The sequence below is a fragment of the Microcebus murinus genome, chromosome 19, assembly GCF_040939455.1.
Source record: "Microcebus murinus isolate Inina chromosome 19, M.murinus_Inina_mat1.0, whole genome shotgun sequence".
Taxonomy (NCBI): Eukaryota; Metazoa; Chordata; class Mammalia; order Primates; family Cheirogaleidae; genus Microcebus; species Microcebus murinus.
Genome location: NC_134122.1, coordinates 45,377,050 through 45,401,061, shown reverse-complemented (window position 1 = coordinate 45,401,061; position 24,012 = coordinate 45,377,050). Strand labels below are relative to the sequence as shown.

The window sequence follows — 24,012 nt, the reverse complement described above, 5'->3', positions numbered from 1 at the left end:
AATAAAAATAGATTTTGAGGTAAGAAATTATTATGAAAATAAAAGAACACAGTGAGGCTCAGAAAGTATCTGGAAACTAATGTCTACTGTAAAGATTAATAAATAAACTTAATAAAAATAAATTTTGAGGCAAGAAATTATTATGAAAGTAAAAGAACACAGTGAGGCAGATCAAAAATAATCAAATGCACAGAAAAACAAACGTGAATACTTTTAGACAATGGTGAAAAAGTGACTTCATTTATTAACATATTCTCTTTCTTTGCAAAAGAATTAAAAGCAGCTTGAGTGTCTGGTCAATAAATACCAATTTGGATAATCCACAGAAATACTGCAATGGAAGTAAAGGGATGCGAAGATGGAAAAAGACAGAGGGATGTGGTTTAGGATGCTGACAGTAGGGAGCAGGTGACAGACAAAGAGGTGCCAGACCTGTTCTGAGAGACAAGCAGGCTTCCCTTACCAAGACAAGAAAAATGTGGAGCTTAGATCAGAATTTTAACTATCTACAGACAGAAAGGCATGAAATTTCAAAAATAAGTAGTTGAAAAAAAATAATAGTCGTTTAATTATGATGGGATAGATAATGAATTTAAATTATTTCCAGGAATATAATACAGAAGTGGTAATTCTCAAAGATCAATATGGGTTTCATCATCATGAAAATGGTAAATTTAAAAAACAAAAGTTTGCTTGTCTATCGAGGGCTGAAAAGTGGTAAAGAACAAAGAATCAGAAAAAGCCACGTGGGCACACAGTTGTTTGAGAAACACTACTACAAGGGCACTGAAAAGCTACTGGAAAGATGGCAACATTCTCAAAATATTGCATCAAGAAAATTGGATCCCAAGACCAGGAAATATCATGAAGATAAAATGAAGCCATCAGTTAAGTCAATCTTAAATGATTCATCATATTAAATCACAGAGCAAATAAAAACCAAACACTTCAACAATGAAAAGCCTCACTGTTTTACACTCTTGGGGAAAAAAACTGGAGTGAGGCTATCAGTCTTGGTGAGACTTAAATTTCCATCCAGAATCTTGTAGTATTAAGATTTGAAAGGGATCTTAGTGTATTCCTTCTCTCTCTTTTTTCCCTAACAGATGAGTTAAGACCAAGAATAGTAACATAACTTGTTCACATTATGCAACTTGTGACAATGCTGGCCCCCAGACTTAGCCTCCAGAATCCTGTAACTGCATTTTTCTACATGACACAGTTATTCACCTTCACTTTTTAAGATTATATGAGTATATAAAATTGCCTTTTTCTATAGTACATAGGAAAATATAAGGGATAAGCAGTGGGATTTTGAGGTTAACTAGTCAAGGTTTTTTTGGCAAAAGATACACAGTATATAAAAGCCTTTCCTTCTGCCAGAATCACGTCATAATTACAAAGCCAATTATTTTAAAACTATATGGTTCTAGGGATGGAGAGTATTTTAATATACCCCAATACAGATGAAGAAAAACCAGATACATAAGTTTCTAATTAGAGACCTGTAAGTTATTTGTTCATTACAACAGAGCAGTTAGTTTGAACACTAATAATACAAGCCACACTAGGAAGCAAAATAAAAAGATTAGAGGCAACAGCAAACATGCACTTTTAGATCACAATTGCTTTGCAAACACATGGAAACACATACCCATTTTTCCACATCAACTTGCTGTGGAAAGAAAAAGCCAAAATAAATAACAAACAAACAAATAAATACCTAGCAATGTTTCAATTACTGTCATTTAAATCAATTAAAATGTGATCCTTGCACCAAAATCTATTTCCAATTCTAAAGAATAAGAAACAGTATTCAAACTTTTAGTTAATAACATTTAATCTCATCAAACAAAAAAATCTCAATTAATTTAGTTATCAGAACTTCACAGGCAATAGGCTAGAAATGCACTAAGTAAATGAAATAATGATAATCCAATATATTCAAAAGTAAATGTGAACATTTACCTAATTCTCAAACATAACAGGTCTCCCGATTTGGAAACTACTATTCTCCTCTAACTATAAAAATCTATTTAATTAAAAAGATCAATTTAGAGACACAGCATCTAACTATAATTTTCCTCATGATATTTAATGTAAAATGTCTCTTACCCCCATCTTTCTAGCATTTCACAATATAAAAAAGGGCACGCCTTGGCAAATAATTCTCAAATTATATGGGAATCAAATTAGTTTTAAAGTTGTATTTATTAATAAAATCATTTGTGATTCTTTAACAAATAAGTAACTATAGTTATATTCCTATTTTAAACAGAACAAGCAAAAAAGCCACAAGACAACAAAAACTATCTTCTACAATGTTCCAGATTACTACCAAATTAATCAGAATAAAAAATTTCAACACTGAGAGACATACTCAGTCTCAAAGGTTAAGTTTCCATAACTCGCCTCTCTTCTATAGAATGTGTACTGTGAGAACTAAGGTTTGCTTCACACCCTTCATATATTTAAGTTTATTTATAATTTTTGCTTTAGAAAATTAAATTCATTAATCAGGTGAGAAGCTAATGCTACTTAGGCAGAAATCTTGGGCTATATAGCTAAGCAGTTCTATGCCTTAGTAAGCAAGCTCTTGGAAGGTAATGTGCATAAAATGCAACATACAGAGTGATTATTTTTAAAATGTTATAAAGTGATATTAAAAATATCAACCTAAATATATAGGTAGAACCTTTTGAAGCCCTGGTAAAGAGTATTTTGGCTTCTTTACTAATTTTTTAGTCTTCAGAAAAATCTCCTCAAAACCTAGCCCCTCTCTTTTGCATTTTAATAACTGTTATTTAAGAAAGAACACTTTACTCAATGGAAAAGCACGGTTTTCATTATAAATTTTTCAAGATATTTCACTATTATTCAAAGTTCAAGTTTTCAATTTAAACATTACCCTATTAGGGTGATAGATTCATTTCTTTAGATTCCAGGGCAAAAGAAAGCAAAAGAAGCATGTCCATTATAGTGTAGTTATTATGCACTTTTCAACCTCCAAAAGGACAAATTATTATATTTATTCTATTCCAAGAAAAATAATTCAAAAAAATGTGAAATGATCTCCTTTTAATATTTATTAGGAAAGCAGAATATGCCATATTTTAGTGATATCAATGATTATCAAAAACATTATATTATGCCAACATCACATTCACATCTAAACAAAGACACATGCATGCGCGCGCACACACACACACACACACAGACATACTTGCATAGTGCTGTGGGATTTTTCCAGAAGAATTTGTAATCAAGACTCATAGTTACTAGTATCCATAATAGAAGCTCTTTAATGATCTATATTACAATAAAGAAACACAATTCCTCAAGTAGCAAAAATTAGTAGCAATAATGTACAGAGCGAATATCCAAATATCCAAAGAAAGGCTTAGCAACAGCATGTGCTGGGGGTAAATTATCAGCTAGACACACAACACAAGACAAATGGTCGACACAGTTAAAAGACTGACTAAAGTACAATAAAGTTGTAATTATGCATAAGCGATGCAAAATGATTTCATGACACATCTCTTATAAATGTTAACAAGAATCATTTAATTGAACTACTGCAAACAGTGAAGAGGAGAATGATTTCTATGAAGCTAATCAAGGAAAAGAAACATAAATTTCACAATACGCTTGACCAATTTTATTATTTAAACAATTACCAAATCCATAAAACATATGACAAATGAACATTTCCTCCAATAACTTATCTAAGTATGTGAAATGTTAAGGCAATATATTGATTCCATTACTTTAGAAAAATAAATATTTAATATCTTTAGGAAATTACATTAAGCATTATACTATATTAGCACTAATTAAAAGGGTAAATTCATTTTTAAAATAAAAACAAAGTTTTATTTCCCTTAAAAGAAATAATAATCTTTTAAATACCAATTTGATTTAGCAGAGAGGATATAAGAGTCCAGAACAAAAGTAATTAATTCTATCATCATATGAATAGTAGATAATTCATATGACCTCCCTATTTTTATATTCATATTTTATTTACAAATTTAGGGCACATAAACATGAAATATTCCATAAGCATAAAAAATATTTGGTTGCTTGTTTCAAATTGTTTAACTTTGTTTTACTGTTTAAGATGAAGAAATCTATTATTATTAAATCTTATAGGTCACATATTAAGTAGTTACTATGTGCCAGGCTTTGAGCTACACCCTTTATATATAATCTTATTGTCTGCATTTTACATATGAGGAAACAAATGACATATACAGGTTTCACAAATCTTCAACAACGACAACAACAAAATGTCACAGAGCTACTAAATGATGAAACTGGGCCTTGAAATTGTGTCTCTTACCCAATGCATACCAAATCCATGATATACCATCCTTTTCTCTTTTGTTTCAGATTTTTAATCTGCATTTCATGTGGGACTGCTTAATAGCTCATTTTTTATGATCAGTGCCACCCAATAGGATGTGTTAACAAGATAACAGAAAGATAACAGTAAAATGCACCCACAGATTATTAAAACATAAAATGTGTGGTTTAGTTTCAGTTGTTCAAATAGCATGCCTATTTTCTTGCACAGATACATTTATAGGTAATTATGTTACAATAAAACATTCATCATAAATTTGAAGTTTTTATAAATGATACAAGTAATTAAAATATTTAATCCATGCCTACAATCCATTACCCTGCTGTTAAATTTTTTTAAGTCATAAATTAAAGAACAGTGGAAAACAATAAAACTACTATACCCTATAAATAACACTCCACCCACATGTTATTTATTATAAGGTTGGGGGAAAGGACTTGAAAAATGTGTATGCTGTGTCCCAGTTCTTGAAATATATTCAAGTCATTTAGATTTTTTTTAAATGAAATTATGATTTGGAAACATATTTTTATTGACTACAACAGATACAGAAAGACATATAAGTCATGAAGCTTGCTAAAATTTTACTAAGTAAACAAACACATGTATAATCAGCATCCAGATTTAAAAATAGACAGTACCTGTGACCTAGAGGCTGTCTTTACATTCCCCCAAAGGTAACCATCATTTTTTTAACCATTGATTAGTTCTTCCTTTTTTGATTTTGGATAAAAGAGTATGTTCTCTTTTGTATTTAGCTTCCTTAGTCAACATTAAGTTCATAAGATTCATCATTCTGTGCATGGAGTAGTAGTTAATTCAATTTTACTCCTTACAACAATCCATTGTATGAATATATCACTATTTATCCATTTAACTGCTAACAAACATTTGAGTTGATTCCAATTTGTAGCTATTACAAATAATTTTGTGATGAACATTCTTGCACATCTTTACAGTAATTAAAATGACCACATTTCTATTAGGTATGCACCAGGAGTGGAATTACTGGGTCATAGTTGTATACATTAGCTACAGTAGATACTGCCAAGCAGTTTGCAAAATGGCTGTGTAAGTTTACACTCTTCTCAGCAGTATATGACCTTCACTTGCTTTACATACTCACCAACACTTGGTGTAACTATTAAGTCTTTTTAATTTTACCTATTCTGGTGGGTAGTATCTCATTGCCGTTTCAATCTACATTTCTCTGATGCCTACTGAGACGAAGCACTTTTTCTTATGCTTTTAGACATTTGAAGACTCACTGTTATGAAGTATCTGCTCAAGTCTTTCACTCATTTGTCATATATTAGGTTGTCTTTTTTTCTTCTAGACTTGTCAGAGTTCTTCACATTTTTCAAGTATGAGATCCTTTGCCATACACGCATTGCAAATACCTACTCCCAGTCTTGAGTCTTGCCATCTCAGTGTCCTAATGGCAACTTTCATGAACACAGTCCATCTTAATTGTTGTACAGTTTATCAACCATGTCCTTCATGATTATGGTGTTTTACCATGAAAAGAGTCTCCTGCACTATTTTCTAGAAATTTTATTATTTTAACTTTCACCTGACAGCTACAACCCACCTGGTACTGATTTTTTGTGTATGATGGTGGGGAAGGAGTCAAAATTTGTCCCCCCCACCCCTATATAGCTATCCAGTGGACCCAGTACCATTTATAAATAGATAATCCTTTCCCTACTGCACTACACTGTCACCTACTAATGTGTTAAGTGGCTAATGTGTGGATCTATTTATGAACTCTATTATATTCTGGCATATTTTTCTATCTCTGTGCTAATACCAAACTATCTTATATATTATAACATTAAAATTAAAATAATTCTTGACATCTGGTGACCAAAGACTCCAACTTTGTTCTTTTCTTTAAAATTGCATTTGCTACTATTGCCCTTCTTCATGTCCCATAATGTTTACAATCAGTTTTATCAACTTTCATGCAAACAAAAAGAAATCCTGCTGGGATTTTAATGGAGATTGTGTTGATCTGCCAATCAATTTAGAGAGACCTGCCACCTTTGCACACTGGCCTCCAGATATGTGAACATTGTATATTTCTCCTTTTTTGTAGGTCATCTTTATTACTCTCAAAATGTTTTCCAATTTTCTGTGTAAAGGTTTGCACATCTTTCATTAGAATTATTCATAAGTATATTGTATTTTATTATACTAATATAAGTAGACTCATTTACAAATTTTTATTTTGTAATTTTCACTAGTATATAAAAGTATACCTGAATAATTTATATTGAGCAATAATTTGTTAAACTCATACTTTAATTCTAAAAGTACCTACTTTTACCACCTTTATTAAACATTGTCCTGAAAGAATTCAAAATTTTACCAGGTTTCCATTTTGTAGATAGTTTTTGTCAATTTAAGGAAATTTCCTGACATTAATAACTTACTAATATTACAATGAATGGATGTTTACTTTTTAAAAATGTTTTCATGGTATCTGTTAAATATATAATTTGTTCTTCTCTTAATATGGTGAAATATATTAACTGGTTTTGTAAATACATTAATTGGTTTTTCAATCTCATTTTGGTTGTAATAGGCTATCAATTTGATATATCGATGGATCTGATTTGCTAATATTTTGTGGAGGATTTCTGCATCTATGTCCACGGGGGATGCTAGTCTTAGCTTCTTTTCTTGCAGGGTCTTCGTCATTGTTTAGAATCAGGGTTATGTTAGCCTGATTCTAAAATTAGCTGGAAAGTATTCTGAAAGAATTTAAAATTGGTATTAATGCTTCCTTAAATGTTTGGTAGAAATGACCAGTAAGGTTGTCTGGGCCTGGATTTCATTGTGGTAAGACTTTTAATTACCAATTCATTTTCTTTAATAGAGCTAAGACAGTTCAATATTTCCCATTTCTAGTGTTGGGGTTGGTAAACAGTATTTTTCTAAAACTGTGTTTTTCTAGGGAATTTCAGATTCACAGCAATAAAGTTATTCACAATATTATCTTATTATATTTTAATTCTTTAGAGGTTCTGTCTGCAGTGATTTCCTATTTTCATTCTTAATATTGTTGATTTTATATTCTCTATTTTGTCTTGTTTTTGTCTTGCTAAGAGTTCATCAATTTTATTAGTCTTTCCAAGGAACCAACTATTGGCTTTCATAATTTGTTTCTATTTCATAAATTATGTTCTTTATTATGTTTTCTTTTTACATTTTTCTTTTTTTTTTTCTTTTTGTTGTCTTCTTGAGATATTTAGATAATTGATTATTCAGTTCTTATGCATTGAGGGCCAAAAATTTCCTTCTAAACAGTTTTAACTGTATCCACAGCTTTAGGTATGTCTCATTTTTCCTATTAATAGGAAACTAACACTTTCATAAACTTATGGATTTTTAATTTAGCTTTTATTTACTGATTTCTAGCTTAATTCTATGATGATCAAAGAAAATACTCAAATTATGTCAAACCTTTGAATTCTGTTTATACTTGCTCCATAATCAGTTTTGGTAAATGCTCCATCTGCACTTGAAATAAATGTGAACCTTCTCAGCATCTGAGGTAGTATTCTGTATATGATTTTATATATATCAATTAATCATGCTGTTAAAATTTTTATATCCTCATTTATTTATTTCCCTAATTATTGTCATAGTTACTGAGAGAGGTGTCGTCTTATACACCGACTGTTGATAGGTTGACTTATCTTTATAATTGTGTCCTTTTTGTTTTTGTAAGTTTAAAAATTATATCATTAGATTCATATAAATTCAGAATTATTCTATGCTTTTTGTAAACTGACCCTTTAACCCTTTGCACTCGCTTGCTTTTTTCTTGATTCCTTTATTCTACTCGGGATTTAATTTTTTAAATAACCCAGATTTTACAAAGCGTGGCAGTAGAATAAAAAACTAGAGTTTCTTTTCATACAAAATTATTTATTTGGATTTTTTTATATTTCAAATTACTGATACATTCAAAGAGTAATTTTAATCTCTATAATTTTTGCTAACCGTGTCAAGTCACACTTGACATCCGAGTGCAAAGGGTTAATCATAATGAAATGTATATCTTTATTTCTAGCAATACTTTTTGCCCTAAATTCTTTCTCAGATATTAATATAACTATATCAGCTTTCTTTTGATTCAACAATGCATATATATAACTTTGCCATCATGTAATTGTTACCCTTTCTATAATATAATCTTTTTATATACAAAATAGGGATTGTCATCAATTTATTGTGAGTTTTTGAAATACATAAAATAAGTTGATTCAATTTATAGTTTCTTTTGCTCTTAATATGAAGGTATTTTTCCTAATTATAATATAAAGTATGTTTCTGGTAAGCAGCTTATAATTGCTAGTGTTGTTTAATCAAATCTGATAATCCATGAATTTTAATTAAAGTATTTTAGTCCATTTACATTTAGTTTTATTATTGAAATATGAGTTCATATTTACCATCTCATTATTTGTGTTCTATTTACCTAATTTTATTGAAATATAATTTATATTCCATAAAGTTCATCTATATTTAGAGTATACAATTTCAATGCTTTTTAATATATTTACAGAATTGTGAACCAACTCTGTAAATTTTAGAACAGACTCAGCCCATATGTTCTCATTTCATTTCTCTTCTTTCTTTCTTCTTTTACATTAATCAAATATTTTGATATTCCATTTTACTTCTGGAAAGCTGTGGTTATACTGCAGTATTATTTTAGTTAGTACTCTAGAGAGTACATAAAAACCCATGACATTTAATAATATAATACAAATTAGTAACTTTACCATGTTCCAGAAAAAGGTAGTACCTTAGAACATGTTTAAAAATTTTATACTCTACCACATTTTGTGTTATTATTTTGTGGATTTTAATTGCACATATATTTTAAACTCCATATGGCAATAATATAATTATTCTGTATAGGCAACATTAACTTACATTTGACCACATATTACTCTTAGTCTTCTTTTCTTCCTGCATATACTTTTTTCAATCTGGTACTATTTCCTTTCTGCCTGAAGAACTCTGTTTCCTATCTCCAAATTATCTCATTTTTTTGTTTGTCTGGAAATGTCTTTATTTCATGTTAACTTTTGAAGGATATTTTATCTGGCTACAATACAGGGTTGGTCATTATTTTTCCTCACAACATTAAAAACATCATGCCTTTGTCATCTGGCTCACATTTTTCTGTTGTGTCATCAGATACTAGTCTCATTATGGCTTTTTAAATTCCCTCCTCCAGTTGCTTTTAAGATTGTTTTCCTTTTTCTGGTTTTCAGTAATTTTACTATGGTACACCAACACATGGTTTTATATCTGTTACTCTTTCATAGGATTGATAGTGCTTCTTGAATCTGTGAAGTAATGTATTCCATTAATTTTGAAAAATTATGCACTATTATATCTTCCAATAATCCTTATAACACAGTTTCGGAATCCAGTCACTTGTATGCTGAATGAACTTTATTACTAGATCTAATGTAACTCTTATGATTTTTTTCTTTATTTTACATGTTCTTCTCTCTGTATGTCTCAGTCTGGATATTTTCAACTGACCTATTTTCCAATTCATGAATCTTTTCTTCAGCTATTTCTTAGCTGATGTTCAGTTCATCTATTTAGTTCTTACTCTTACTGTGTTTTCCTGTATTCGAATTTCCATTTCATTTTTCAATGTATATTCCACAATTAGTTTACAACTGGTAATTTCAATGTCTGGATCACTTATGGGTCTATTTCTATTGTTAGGTTTTATTTTTCTTTTGGTCCTGATTCTTTATATGCATAACATTTCAAACTACACTTTGAGTATTATATGTTAAAATCAGTATACAGCTGGATGATATTTCTTTCTCCAGAGAGGATATACCTATGGCTGGCCACTAGATGATGGGTAGATTACTTCAACCCAATTTGGGCTGAATAACTGAAGGCTAGATTTCAGATTTAGTAAGACTTAACCTACCTCTAGTTTATCCCCTCTCCTAGTAGGTAAAATTTCTAAAAGTCCCATCTGAGAAGTTGGAATCATTAGCAGGGCCTCTACTCCTTAATAACCATTGAAATACAATTTTTTGCCTCTTTAGCACAAGATTAGACTCACAAGACATTATTTGCATTGTTTCATATAATCAGTATTTAGTCACATATTATTACACTGCTGAGCTTTTCATTTGCTTTCTGCTAAGCTTCTTAGCTTGTTTCCCAGCACAGCTTCAAGAGAAAAAAAATGTTCCCCTTATGGAGAAACACATTCTCAAAGTGTAAGTCTTATTTCTCTGTTTCCTTTTCATTCAAGATCTTGTATCTTTGAATTCTGCCTACCTTGGCAGGCCTAAGATTACATAAATTTTGCAGGCTTTTCTGTCTTAATCTGTGCCCAGATTAATATTAATTAAATGCCCCAGAGGGAAAAGAGGTATAAAGAATGTTAGACCCACCTCAAAGCACTTCTCAAACCTCTAGGATTTTGGTCCCCTCAAGTCCTAGCTACCTCAGAAGTTTTCAATGCCCTAAAACAGATTTCTTTTGTAATTTAATATCTTTTAATTAAATCCTTTTAAAACTTTTCTAGTTTGGGGAAGCTTTTTGTTTGTTTGTTTTTGTTTTCCTACTTCCTATAGTCTATTACAACCTGAAAATGGAACTATTAAACTTTTCTAAATTTTTCAAACAAGATCTGATCCAAACAATAAAAGATTCTAAACAATTTAAAATGACATTGTTTTTGGCCTAGATGTTTTCTTCCCAACAAAAACCACATGTATAATAGATTCCTTGATGCCTAGTGATGCGTTAAATATGTGGCCAAACTGCCATTAACAAAGAATTAAATGAAACCCATATTATACACTTTTATGAAAATATTAGCATTTAGATAGGTCAATTTCAACAAGCAATGAATTATTCCTTAAAAATGGCAGGGAAAAGAAACTAATACTAATTGAGAACCTACTATCATAGGTATTGTGCTAGGTACTTATATATTTTCTTTCTTCCCTAAAACACTTAGGCTCATTTGTTAGCAAGAATTTTTTTCTTTTTTTTTCTCTTTTCTTTTTCTTTTTGATACATGTTTACAAAGAATATAATCACAGATTCACTGAACCTCAAACTGAATGCTCCCAGGAGCAGATCAAGTAATTTTAAAATGGACAATACAAGTACTAAATTAGGACAAATAGATATGGCATTAATGTTGGGGAAATTATAAATAAGAAGAAAAGCATCTTTCCATACTACAATATTGTACGTGATTTGTACTTTAACTGCCTGCACTTAAATTGCAAAGTCCTTTCTGTCATCAGTTTGAAAAAGAAATTTACCATAAACTTAATTAATCAAATGAAGTCATAAAAATAAGTCCAGTAATTCACTGAATTATATGTTAGCCCAATTTCCTGGCTTTACTCTGGTTTTGTAATCAGGTAGAACTCTCCTACTTTTTCAGATCTGTCAAACAATGAAGTAGACTTACATGGTATGATAAACTCAGCAACCTCACACACTAACACACATACAATTTAATTCAAAGAAAGGGTTTAGAGTTTTTATTCAAATGTTTAAATTATTTCTTTTAGAATTTAAGCTAGGTAATAAAGAACTGAGATCTACTGCTTCCTAAATTATTCCTACTTTAGAATAGAAACAGTTCCTGTAATACTACTTAAATGCTTTCTGAATTTGTTCGAATCCTCAGGATATGTGTACTTTCTAACTCAAAATTACCAATACTTCCTTTCTCTAAGCACATAATATGTTTAAATGGCTCTTGTATAAACCTTAATGTTAACAAATGCAAGTGGATGGGTGGTAAGTAAATAATAGGACAGATCTCTTCCATGGAGGCTACTTATCAGAATTACTAATTAAATTAAATACCACAGGTAATTTCATTTGAGAGAATAGTTAAGAAGAACATGAACAATTTGATGAGGGAAGAATCAATGAGGTAAGACTAGCCTTATTAAAATACAGGGATTAAATCAGTGGTGTTGGACATAATGACACACAGACTTTGTTACAGAATATTTAGGTTAAAGTACCACATCCAGGAATGTGTATGAATTTAATATATGATTTAAAAGTCATCACAATAAATGTAAGGAAGGAAATCATCAGTCGTGGATAATGATGGAACTTTTACTTAGATGATGGAAAAAAATCAACTTAAGTGCTAATCTTAAAATCTAGCTAGATTTACTATGAATAATAATAAACTCCATATAAAAATAAAGTCTTAAATTTTAGATCTATTTTCTATGAAAACTTAGTGGGTGCAAAAAGGAATACAGTGATTTTTAAAATTTTTTTTCAGCATATTACAGGGGTACAAATGTTTAGGTTACATATATTGCCCTTTCTCCACCCAATGAATGTTATTACTATATATGCACTTAAAGGTTGATTATTTTTTTGAAATTCTAACAATTCAGTTCAATCCCAGTCAAAATCCCAGCAAGTTATTTTGTGGATTTTGACAAAGTGATTCTAAAATTACATAGGAAGGCAAAAGACCTAGAATAACAAACAAACGCAATATTGGAGAAGAACAAAGTCAGAGGACTGACATGATGTAACTTTAAGACTTACTGTAAGGCAACGGTAATCAAAACAGTATTGTATTGATTAATAAACAGATCAATGGAACAGAATAGAGAGCTCAGAAATAGATCCACACAAATATAGTTAACTGATCTTTGATAAAAGAACAAAAGCAATACAAAGGAAAAGGGATAGTCTTTTCAACAAATTGTGCTGGAACAACTGAACACCCTCATGTAAAAAAAAAAAAAAAGTGTATCTAGATACTGACCTTAAATCCCTCACAAAAATTAACTCAAACTGGATCATAGACCTTAATGTAACACATAAAACTATAAAACTTCTAAAAGATAACATAAGAGAAAATCTAAGTAACCTTGGGTTTGGCAATGACTTTTTTAGATATAACACCACAGCCATGATCCATGAAAGAAAGACTGATAAATTGGGCCTTGTTAAAATTAAAAACTTCACTGTAAAAGACACTTTTAACTGAATAAAGAGATAAGCTACAACTGGGAGAAAATCTTTTCAAAACACTTACTTGATAAAGGACTGGTATGCAGAATATACAAAGAATTCTTAAAACTCAACAATAAGAAAACAAACAACCCAATTAAAAACCAAGCTAAAGATCTGAACAGACATGTAACCAGAGAAGACATACAGATGGCTAATAAGCATATTAAAAGATGATCCACATCATATATCATCAGGAAGTTGCAAATTTAAACAACGAGATACCAAAATACACCTATTACAATGGCCAAATTCTGCAATATTGACAACATCAAGTGCTAGTGAGGATGTAGAACAACAGGAACTCTCATTCTCTGCTGGTTGGAACACAACATGGTATAGCCAATTTGAAAGACAGTTTGACAGTTTCTTATAAAACTAAACATACTCTTATCATATGATCCCACATATCATCACACTCCTTGGTATTTAACCAAAGGAGCTGAAAATGTACGTTCAAACAAAAATTTGCACAACAGTTTAAAGCAGCTTCATCCTTAATACCCAATACGTGGTAATAAGCAGCCAAGATGTCCTTTGATAAAGGAATGAACAGACAAATTGTGGTGCATACATACTATGGAATAGTATTCAGTGAATAAAAACAAATGAGCTATCAAGCCATGAAAAGACAAGGTGCAAGATGCTAATAATAGGGAAAGTTGGGATGGTGGGGAGGGTTTATGAGAACTCTCTGTATTTTCCAAACAATTTTCCATAAACCTAAAACTGTTTTAAAAACATAAGTGAAATAAAAACATTTTCAGACATTGAAAAAAGAGATTCTAATATAAAGAAAGTATATATAATATATACCAAATAGTCATTATATAATATAAAATGAGAGAAAAACTAAGCAAACTTAAAAACCCAGTTTGGGATTCCATGAGTAAAAATATTACTTGTGGCTGAGAGGATCATGTAAGAATTCAAGGAAGGCACTCTTGGGCATATGCAGAGAAGGATGGGGCGAACTTCTGAAAGGCTCAGATTCTAGATTGAGGAATTAGTATGGCAAGAATACGAGACTATATCCCTGGAGAAAATGAAACATTTTCCGGGAGTGAATCCAGTTTGGTTAGAGAGTGGATAGTATGAAGAACTAACCAAACCTACAAACAGAGAAAGACTAAAGCTTTAATTTTTTTCATAAGAACTGAGGTCACATGACAACAAAGGAGGAACCACCTCCTCAGGGACAGTTGTGCAACAGCCACAGGCAAGTTAAAGACCTAAGAAGACATAATCAAGGCAGCCTTTGACAAAATACCCAGGGAGTGATCCAATAACTGGCTGGATCTACTCAGGTGCACATATTTCTTCCTAACCAATGCTTGAATAGAGTTTCCAGAGGAACCAAAACCCCCTATGGGGAAACTACACACAAATCTACTAAATTTAAATATATATGTATTAATAATTAATACCACACATCTCAAATCCATTCTGGAGGTTTAGCACCTCTACCTCATGAATCAATAAATAATATAATTAATTTCCTTACATGTAATATAGTATATGGTTATACACACTAAAACTGTAAACTATTAAGAACAAAACAAAATCTCCATGCCATAAGGGTGTAAAGACAATCTCAGCTTTTATCCTTGACTCTGATATCTTGTTTTTATTCCTTCATCTGAATAACCACTTATTGAGTGCCTATATTTCCAATGCATATATTCCATTGATGTCCTATTCTGGAAGAAGCAACACTAGCTCCTCAGACTCTCTCTCACCATTTACTTCACACAAAGCCTGGAACATAGTTACCCATCATATATCAGTACAGAGAACAAATGCAATTGACTCCAGCTCACAAAGTAACCAATTTTGCTGGTTTCACTGTTGTTTCTTCTGTGGTCTCTATTGTTATTTGCCTTTCGCTTAACTCTCTCTTTGCACTGTCCAATCTCACTGTTGGGCAAGGTCTGGGATACTTTTCCCTTTTGTCAGATAATGCAATGCTTTTCAATATGTTCTTCTCATCTCACACAAGGCTCACTTTTTCCAGAGCTATGGAAGTCAGTGCAGTAAAATAGTAAGCCCATTCTGTGTGCTCTTGGTGTGCTTCTCTCTGTTAGACCATTTACCAATGGTCTAACAACAGTTATAAGGTTTCCTTTTACAGTAAAGAACTCCATAGTTCCATGTGATCTTAGAATTAATGGTCTTATCTCAGAAGCCACATGAAAGTAATTTGGTTGTACTACCACTACTGGCTTCATGCTAACTATCAGAATGTTCCATCTGGTCTCTCCGATGCTCATGTAATGTAGATTTCACTGGTCTTTGCCTTTCTTTTGCAGCTCTGAGACGACTTGCCAAAAAGTATAGCTTCTCAGAATATGTGGCTGAAGCAGTCACTAAAGAGCTAATGGGTACAATGCACACTAACTGGGTGAAGGGCATACTTACAACTTTGACTCCAACTATACAAAAGCAAATTATGTAAACAAAACATGTGTACCCCCATAAAATTCTGAAATAAAAATCAAAAATAAAAAAATGTTAAAACTAGAGTTTAAGTAAAAAAAAAAGTTGTATGGACTCCTTTTAAGTCTTAAAGGGGCACTTTGGACAGTGAAAGGAGGAACTTATAGTAATTAAGCTGGGACCACAGGTGTTAACCTGGACTGTGCCAGGCAAACAAAGATGGATGGTTACATAACCCCAAAAAGATATTTTCTCACTTTTCTGTCTGAAAACACTCCTTTTTTCCAAGAGAGGCAAGGTAAACAAAGAGCTGCACCTAATGTGCAAAAGCTCTACCACACGTTCAAAACTATTACTACGGTAGCAGAAACAGAACTTTTGGCACTTTTCAGCCCCTTAATTTTGAGTGTATGAATTCTATCGTGCAGTCTCTGCAACAAGCAAATACTGAATATCTAGCACAAAACACACATTGTCTTAGGCCTTAGTGGTATACCAAGTGAACACAACAGACTGAAAGTCCTGCCCTAGTGAGATTTATACTTTAATCGGCAGCCAATAAACAGACCAGGAATATAGCATGTCCGGAGGTAATACGTGCTTTGGAGAAAACGTAAACAAGGTAAGAAGTACTAGTTGTTGTTTTGGGGTTTTTTTGGTGGGGTGGTGAGAGAAGTAATGGGCTGTGCTATTTGATAAAGAACTGTGAAAGAAAGAAGTATTCCATCAAACTAGACTAAAATGTTTGGGTTTATTTTTTAGAAAAAGTTAGAACTTTAAGAAAATATTTTTGAAAAATAAAGTTAGAACTTTTAGGGAATAAAAATTAGAGGAAAGCTGACTCAATAGGTTCTGAATATCTTTAAATCACAGGTAAATTTTGGAATAATTTATCACTATTGAATCAGAAATTTACCATCTCATTCATTTGCTATCAAATATTTACACATGAAAAATATTTTTTCTATTATAAACACACACAAAAACCTGAGGAAGCTGTCCAAATTGAATGACACTAATCAAATAAAATAATCTATACATTCAAGATTCATAATCTAAAACAGTGCCTACTTGTGCCACCATGATTCAATTACATGCTGATGAAATTTGCCCTCCTTATTGAGTTTGATGCTGGAGTCTCTGGAAACCACGTCATTCAAATACATAGAAGTATGTAGTATCCTTAGCTACTGAGTAGAAAGTTGTCTTTCTACAAACAGAAAGACAGTATAACAGAAAGTGTCTACAAACAGAAGACGTGTATTTCAACCACAGACAAATTTCCACATAAGTGGTAGACGGTTGTTGCTTGGTGAATATATTTAACTGTGAGCCCTTCAGGAGATTATAATCACATCCACCGTTGAATCACTGCACTGATTTTGCACATGAAGGGCAGGTACATATATTTGTACAGAAGCTTTAAACAAGATGCTGGCTAAATATCACATCAATCAGTAAATTTTTCAATTTATCAGAATAATAGCCTCATTCCTGAAGCAGTATTTATGCTTTATTAGGGATGTGCCTGAACCGAAAGGTAAACAGGACCCAGCCTCTTGAAACAATACATTAAGTTACTAGATATCTGGGAATTACAGTTTCGGATATAAATAGTTAGTGGCATCATATTGTCTACAATATAAACACATTAATCCATTAAGCATTTTATAGCTTTGAGGATATACAGGGGGGTATAGTGTTGACTACGTAATTAGATCTCTGCCCTCTCAATGAACTATTTGCCCAAACCATGCCACGTACTGCATTATGATCATTTATCTTCTCTCTTTCCTATTAGATTGATAAGTTTCTCCAGGACAAGGATGTATTCTTATTCATCCCTCTATCCCCAGCCCCAGAATTCACAAAAGCGACTCAATATATTTTTGTGGAATGAACATAGCATGAGTCAGTCAAGGTGGGGTTTCTATTTCCCAGCCATGGAGACACCTGAGCACAGACTTTCATTTATTTTCCTAGATAAGGATCTGCCTTGCTGGTCCTAGATTGGCTCAAGAGACTGGAGGGTCCTAAATATAAATATTCCCGATTAAGGATATCAGGATGTTAACTCTGTGTCTGCTATACCTTGTAGCAGACAATGTTAGAAATTAGCTAACCTTCCTTTACACATACAACCCTCTTCGTCGTTCCAATTAAAAAAAAAAAAAAACAATCTATTTGTAGAGCCATCCTTCCATCTTGCCATCCCCATGGTCTAAGCCAGTTGTGCTAGCCCCACTTTCTCCTGCCAGTAAATAAATTAGCCATGGGTTTGTGACAATGGGCATGGGGGGAATTCTACCAGGAAGTTTCTGGGGAAAGTGCCTTATTCTTAGAAATAAAGAAAGTCAGCTCCTTTTTGTAGGAATGGATGATGTTGAATTTGGATATCATCCAAAATGCAATGGCCAGAGCCGTCTTGTAATCACAGGCAAAGTGAGCCCACTAACCACGAACACAGAGGGTAGAACAGAGTGGAGAGAACTGCAGAGCCAGAGCCCTGATGAACTAAGTCTGAATCCTCTCTTTTTTGGACTTTTTGTGTCCTTATTTTTTTTTAAACCACATAGGATTAAATGGTAGAAGATGACAGCATAATAAATAATACAATTTTATTTAGGTAAAATTATTTTTATGCATAAAGCCCTAGATGGCTATATACCAATCTTTTAGCTGTGGTGGGTGGTGAGGGTGGGGTGGGGTGGAGAAGGATTATGAGGAAAGTATTTTTATTTTATACTCTTCTATATTACTCTTATAAAAATAAAAGATTTAAATGATTCTGTAATTGAACTGTATCCTGAAATGTAAGTATATTTCATATTGCATGCATTATAGAAACTAATTACTTTTCACAATAGCATTAATCAAAAAAATGAGGATATATGTATATAATGCAATTTACTGAGTCCATATCATATTGCAGGTGGGCATCTTGCCGAAACACAAAAATAGTGGGGTATTATTTTTCTTTGTTGATAGTCACCTGGTCTAATCTTTGGGCTATGGTCTCTTCAGAGGCAGATATCTGCTATCCTTGCAGCATTTAAAAGTGGGGTCACCATTTTAGAAACTAATTCTGTATTTTAATGGAGTTTAATTCTGTATTTTCCTGGAGACTTATGATGTGTGGAGGAGGTTTGAAAATCAATGGAGGATGTTTGAAAATTGATGAACAATACCAAGCATTAAAGGAAATTTCATTTTTTTGCAGTGAGTCATTAACCCTGCCACCTGAGAAACTTACTTTTAATAATGTACAGAATACATCTCTATCCCATAAACCATAAGATGTATCAACCCTAGGCCAGGCACCGTGACTCACGCCTGTAATCCTAGCACTCTCGGAGGCTGAGACGCGTGGATTGTTTGAGCTCTGGAGTTCGAGACCAGCCTGAGCAAAAGTAAGAGAGCCCGTCTCTACTAAAAATAGAAAGAAACTAGCTGGACAACTAAAAATATGTATAAAAAATTAGCTGGGCATGGTGGCACATGCTGATAGTCCTGCCTACTCAGGAGGCTGAGGCAGGAGGATTGCTTGAGCCCAGGAGTTTGAGGTTGCCATGAATTAGGCTGATGCCATGGCACTCTAACTTGGGCAACAGAGGGAGACTCTATCCCAAAAAAAAAAAAAAAAAAAAAAAAAAAACAGATGCATCAACCCTTCCTTTTCCTGCCACGTTACTCCAACTTGTTTTAATGAAGAGAAAGCAAATGGAAAGAAAATACTAACATAAAACTCAACCAGGCTGGACAAAATATCAACTGTTTTTGTTTTTGATCCTTTGCCTGTCTTCCCCAGAGCTTGAACAAATAAGTCTTCAAGATGTAGTATCACTGAATAGATTCCAAAATACCAGCAAAATAAGGACATTAAAGAAATATTAAGATCCACTTTTGTAACTACGATTAAATACTGAAAACTCACAAATGTTCAGAGAATAAAGTCTTTTAAATGCAAAATGTGTTTGAATCTATGAATTGGCATGTACACAACATAGACTGAAATTAACATTGATTGGTCAAATCAAAGAAGACTTTCCAGTGGTTGCTCAACTAAATTGCTCTGATTTTCATCTGAGCTTGTCAACATCTTACTCAAGCTCGGTACTTCCACGATGTGGTAGGCCTAGTAATGGTGCCCAGAGATGTCCACATCCTAATCCCTGTATCTTGGGAACATGTTACATGATGGTACTTAACTGGCTTTGGAGATGGAAGATGGGCCACAAGCCAGAATACAGCTAGAAAAGGCAAGGAAACGGATTCTTCCCTAAGGCCCCTAAAAGGAATGCAGCCCTGCCAACACCTTCATTTTAGCCCAAGGGAGACTGATTTTAGACTTGTGACCTCTAAAATGATAATATAATAAATTTATGTTGTTGTAAGCCCCCAAATTGGTGGTAATTTGTTACAGCAGCCATGGGCAACTATGGCTAGAACCTTCAGGAAACGGGGGATTTTGCTGTGGTGGTTGTTGGTTGGTTGCTTGTTTTTGTTTGTTTTTTTTTTTTATTTGGTCCAGAGTTAACTATAGTTGTTTTCTCCAGAAGAGTCAGATCTGGTAGGAGCTTATGCAGGCATTATCAATACAGCAATCTTAACAATGATGACAGCATATGATGACCATGGCACTTCCTACATGCCAGGATTGCTCTGCACACCTTACTTATATTAAATTATTTGATTCTCACAATTCTATAAGGGGCATGCTCTTATTTTCTCCACTTTATAAAAGAGGAAACTGAAGCACAAAAATGTTATGTAACTTACATTACCAAGAATTGACCTTGGGGAGTTTGCTTTATAAACTATGTACTTAACTACTATGAGATACACCACAGATCTTCAACTTCATCTTCTGTTCTTTCATTTATACAAAATGATCTTAGAGGCAATTACTTGTCTGAAATTGGTGCTTCGATGTTTGATAAATGTACTTTTTAAAAATTCATTTATGGTGCTGTAATTTTTTAAAAAATATATTTTTAAAAATTCATTTACCAGTAAAGTTAGTTGCTTCTTGATGAATTTCTGAATGCTCTCAGAGCAAATGAGAATGCTCTCAAAGTACATGCCCTAAAGAGACCAGGCTTTTATTAAAAGAATGATACAAGTGTTTTAACAACACTCCACATTCTACAGCTCTATTTTTCATAAAGACTGGACATGTCTGAGTCTCATGGATGTATATCTTTTTTAATAATTACATCACTGCAGTATTTTGTACTTTTAATGAAAAGACAGCATATAATTTAGAAATAGGAAACACTCTTACAGTTTCATATAAAATAATAAACTCTTAGTAAATTGAAACATAAAAATCATTTTAAGAATATCTCTGGACATGCTATATATGCATTGTCTTCCTTGCAAGTATTGTTTTCTATTAGAATTTTTTTTAATAATCTAATGAGATCAAATGGCCCTTGGAAAAAAATTGAAATGATTTTTATATTAACAATTTTAATGTTTCCATTAATTGTTTTGGAGATGATTCTAAAAAGTCCAAAAAATTTTAAAGGAATAACAAGTTCCACATACCCAACTCCTTCTTCATGCTAACATTATAAGTATATACACTTCTAAGATAACAAACATCATAACGTACTATAATGGTTTTCTATCCCTGCAGTCACAAACTCATTGATGACAAAACTCATATACTATTTGTTTTCTGTCCACAGAGGCTTTACAAGACATGTTATCTTATAAATGTTCAAAGCTTGCATTAAGTAAATGAATGATTAAAAATGAATTTACTCAATATTCAGTATTATTTTGTTATTCATTAAAATATGTCCTAAAAAAAAGTCCTGAATTTTATAGATTTTAAAAGTATCATTCATAATTTACATTATAGTAAATTACCAACACCCTTAATGATAAGGAATATATAGGACATAAATTGAAATGAATTAATGATACAAATCACAATCACTAAACTATAAATTTCAACCGCTTCCCCATCAAAGAGCAGGATGTAAGGAGCAAATATCAGTGAAATTTATTTTATTTTTCCTGGTTCAAGCTATAATACTCTAAAGACAAAGGGACCAACAGTCAAGAGACCATAAGCCAAAACTGAAAGGGACAGAGTCCTACAATTCTCCCAGAAACAACTAAACCAAAGACAGAAAGTCAAGTCAATGTTGTATTTTTAAAATACACTTTCCTAAATAGAATCTACAAGCCATGTTTTGCACTCATGGCATTAAACAAAAGCAATTCCTTTTCAATAAGTGGTAAATATAATAAATATTGTTTGAAAAAGTAATTATTTTCAATAAATTTCATGGACTCTAAAACCAAAGCTCTTTCCACTATACTATGTCGCCTCTCTCTTGACATCTATGCTCACATAAAATGGAATACTTAAATTATACTAGATATTAAAAATAAAATTTTATGAAGGAAAGTATCCATCAAAACCTTCTGTGAATTAGCTAAGATAAAATAAAGAGCCGAAAGAATATGATCAGTTAAATTACTAAACTTTATTAACTATGAAACACATAGAAATAACCAAATGCTATTATTGACTCTGTATTTTAACACAGTCATGTCATGATTAAACCAGCAAATTCCACATGCCAGAACCAGTTGGGATAATGAGGGGAAGGAGAGGAAACTGGACTAGCCAAGATCCCAGAGAAGGAGGGAATTCATCAAGGCCAGAGAGAAGGAAGTCAAGAATTCTTAACAGTCCAACCACGGAAATAAACAAGTATAAGAAAAATAATAAATAAAACAATAGTAATAACCACTATAAGATGTGTGCTTACATTATGCTAAATATTCTATATACACCATCATTTAATAATTACTAAAATTCAGTGATAAAGAATTACCCTCCTCAAAGCCACAGAGTTATTAATACATGGCAGAACTAATATTCTCAAACAGTTCTCTATGACATCAAAGGCCCTGCTTTTAAGCCTACACTGTATCACCAGGATGCAAAACAGATCTAAAGAGCAAGAAGAGATATACAGAGGAAGACTCAGAAGTAGACAAGTTATCCAGAAACACATAAAACCCAGGGGGAGAAGGGAAGGAATAACAGAAGCAAAGATGGGCACATACATACAGAAAACCAGACACAACTGAGCCAACGAGATGGGCACTATTCCCAATGACATTTTCTCCTTCTTGTTGCATATGTTTTGTCTCCATCCTTCAAGATCTTAAAGGTTCTGTGAGCAGCTACTAAGATAAACATACACAGGTCTTGGCTTGCTTACTATTGACAAGCTTTGAATAAGAATAAAGGTAAATGACATTTGATGCAATTATACAGATACCACATCTAGATCTCTCTCACCACGTATTTTTTATTAAATAGATATTTTTAAAAATTCCTTTATATGAAATCCTTCAGAATGCTTTCGGTGCCACAAAAATATTATTTATTTTACTAACAGTCATAATAAGCTACTCCTTAGAAAACCAAAACTTCATAAATTAGGTAATATTTTCCTCTTTCATGTTACACACGTCTTCTTTTGTTATTAATAATTTTCATAATTTTCTTTGTCACAAATAATGTTGGGAACTTCCTGGTAGGTTTCCTTCACCTTTATGAAAACCATGCATTTATTAATGGACCCAAGAATATGAACAAAGTGGTCCTTAACCACGGAAAGCAAAGGCATGGTTCTAAATGGAAAACTTTTCCTTATTACCAAGTATGTTGTGTTGCTATGTGCATAGGGCAGCATTTTGGATAATAAATAGACCATTCAATTGACTGAATTACATAAGGAATTCAGGAAGAATTATTTAAAAAATAACAAGGCTTTGTAAAGAAAGATGATTACGAGAAAGAGCAGGGGATCAGGTAATACACAATGTTCTTTCTGATACATTGTTAACTGGAAAAGAAAGAAATGATCTCACAAAAACTAGCATTACCTTGCTGACACAATTCATGCTGGCAAAAGTAGATCTGTGTTTAAGCAAATCTACTGCACATGATTTATTAAGTTGGAGGTAACAATTTGCTTGATAAAATGATTGCCATCAGAGTTCCATTATGGGTTTAAAGGAGATATTATAAGACACTAGAAAAGATGATATGGAGACCTTTGGACTTGATTCCTACAAGTGCTAGCAACATCCAC

At 32.4% G+C, this 24,012-nt stretch overlaps 1 protein-coding gene across 5 annotated transcripts in view; it reads right to left on the bottom strand.

The window, feature by feature from the left end:
* The window catches only part of RYR2 (ryanodine receptor 2), a 644,030-nt gene that overhangs the window by 380,196 nt on the left and 239,822 nt on the right, over positions 1-24,012 (bottom strand). The window contains exon 1 of one of the 5 annotated variants that reach the window (XM_075995505.1): positions 1,655-3,784. The exons of the other annotated variants lie outside the window; for them this stretch is intronic. The gene's annotated coding sequence lies outside the window, so the exon portion shown is untranslated. Of the gene's footprint in view, positions 1-1,654; positions 3,785-24,012 lie in introns of those variants that run through there. 5 annotated transcript variants of the gene reach the window in all.